Below are 2,252 nucleotides of genomic sequence, written 5' to 3' on the forward strand. Positions count from 1 at the left end.
CAGAGAAAGCAACCAGCCCTGATTCACTTCTTAGCTAGAAAGGTTAGAACTAACCAGTCTATTTTTTTGTTGTTCATTTTAAAATTCATTTATTTTAAATTGAAGGATATCACTTTACAATATTGTATTGGTTTCTGCCATACATCAGCATGAATCAGCCATAGTTATACACATATCCCGTTCTTGCTGAACCGCCCTCCCACCTCTCACCCCATCCCATCCCTCCATGTTGTCACAGAGTGCCAAATCAGTCTATTTTTTAATTTAATAAGTCCACTAGAATATACACACACAGAAACAAAAGCAACATTTTAAAGACTGAATCACAAAGGGACTTCATTTAGAGACACCCAAGAGCTCAAGTTTGAAGTACAACATGGAGGAAGGGTGGGGACAGAATGTCAGGACAGAGAGATGTTAAATCTGGTTTATGCCAGCTAACGAAAGCTGCTCAGTCTCCAGGAATTTTCCAGGACAACTGTTCAACATTGACTTTATTAAAAATTAAACTATGTATCCAGGAATCGCACCCCTTGGTATCTCTCCAAATGAGTTGAAAACCCTCACACAGATGTTTATAGCAGCTTTCGTTATAATCACCTAAACTTGGAAGCCACCAAGATGTCTTTTGGTAGGTGGTGAATAAATAAACTGTGGTGCATCCGGACAATGGAGTATGATTCAGCATGAGAAAGAAAAAGAGTATCAAGCCATGAAAAGACGTGGAGGAAACCTAAATGCATGTTACTAAATGAAAGAAGCCAATATGAACAGTATACATACTGTGGGATTTCAACTCTATGAGGTTCTGGAAAAGGCAAAACAATGGAGACAATAAGAAGGTCAGCAGTCGCCAGGGGTTAGGGTAAACAGGCCAAGCAGAGGATTTTTAGGGCAGTGAGATTGCTCTGAATGATACTATAGAGGTGGGTACACGTCATTACACATATGTTCAAACCTATATAGCCTTGTGGACTACAGTCCATAGGGTCACAAAGAGTTAGCAAAGCACGTAGATTACAGAGGGCTTCCCAGGTGGCTCAGAAGTAAAGAATCTGCCTGCAACTCGCAAGACGAGGATTTGATCCCTGGGTCGGGAAGATCCCCTGGAGGACGGCATGGCAACCCACTCCAGTGTTCTTGCCTGGAGAATTCCATGGACTGAGGAGCCTGCAGGCTACAGCCCATAGGATCACAAAGAGCTGGACATGACTCAGTGACTGAGCACAGCACAGAGATTATCCAACACCAAGAGTGAACACAAATGTAGCAGTGGACTCTGGGTGATGGCGTGTCCATGTGTGCCCATCAGTTTCAACAAAGGCACCATCCAGGGTAGGGTGCTGGTAACAGGGGAGCATATGAGTAGGGTGGAGGCAGAGGACTATGGGAAAATCTCAGTGCCTTCCTCTCAGTTTTACTCTGAATCTAAACGGCTCTAAAGAAGAAAGTTTATTAAAAGCGAAACTATAGTGTTGTATGAAAGAAGAGAAGGTTAGCACTCTCCTTGACAAGGAAGGAAGAGGCCCTGGGGCCTAGCAACTTGCATACGGTTAAGGCATTGCCACCTACTTCGTGGCATCTAACTATTGTTTTTTTCTTCTGCAGTTTTGAATGATCTGTGGCTACATGCAGCAATATATTTAAATTTGATCACAATGCGATTAATCATGTATTACTATTTGGTAATTAAAAGATAGTATTAAAATTTAAAGAATTAAACTATAAATTTTAATTAATAAAATACATTAAATTAGAGGTAATAAACACTCAGAAGTCACCACTTCCTCCTTGTTTACCACATTTTACTTTTATCTATGTTCTCAAGTTTACTCACTTGTATCATATCTGTAGAGTAGAATTATTATGTATTGCTTGCTACTGGACTGCTCTTTCCAGCTCTGTGATAAGCAGCCTCAATTGGGTAGTTTGAAATTACATCTGCTGTCGTGGGAATACTTACACAATAGAAATCACTATGTACAGGATTTTTCCCCAGAAGGGTTGGTTATTAAACACCACACCACCGATAACATGTACAGTATGAGCTCAGATATTGGGATAAGTAACACATGTACATCTGAGGATGCTCATCAAAGGACAGCTTTTGGGAAAAGATTATGGAAACACAGATCTTCATATATGATTAAACCAAGTAATTCACTCTGAATGCATCCAAAGACCTCTTTAAAATGGTTCCAAGGATTCTCTCTCCTGAAAGCCAGGAACCCTCACCAATTTGAAGAATTAAA

The 2,252-nt window shown here is 40.4% G+C and overlaps 1 non-coding gene across 1 annotated transcript; it reads left to right on the forward strand.

Annotated features, from left to right (window-relative positions):
* The first annotated feature begins 1,472 nt into the window (after window positions 1–1,472).
* Window positions 1,473–1,598, forward strand: LOC138990063 (U6atac minor spliceosomal RNA). Its single transcript, XR_011466236.1, has one exon. It is a non-coding gene; the product is annotated as a U6atac minor spliceosomal RNA (small nuclear RNA).
* Window positions 1,599–2,252: the final 654 nt, after the last annotated feature.

The sequence above is a fragment of the Bos mutus genome, chromosome 11, assembly GCF_027580195.1.
Source record: "Bos mutus isolate GX-2022 chromosome 11, NWIPB_WYAK_1.1, whole genome shotgun sequence".
Classification (NCBI taxonomy): Eukaryota; Metazoa; Chordata; class Mammalia; order Artiodactyla; family Bovidae; genus Bos; species Bos mutus.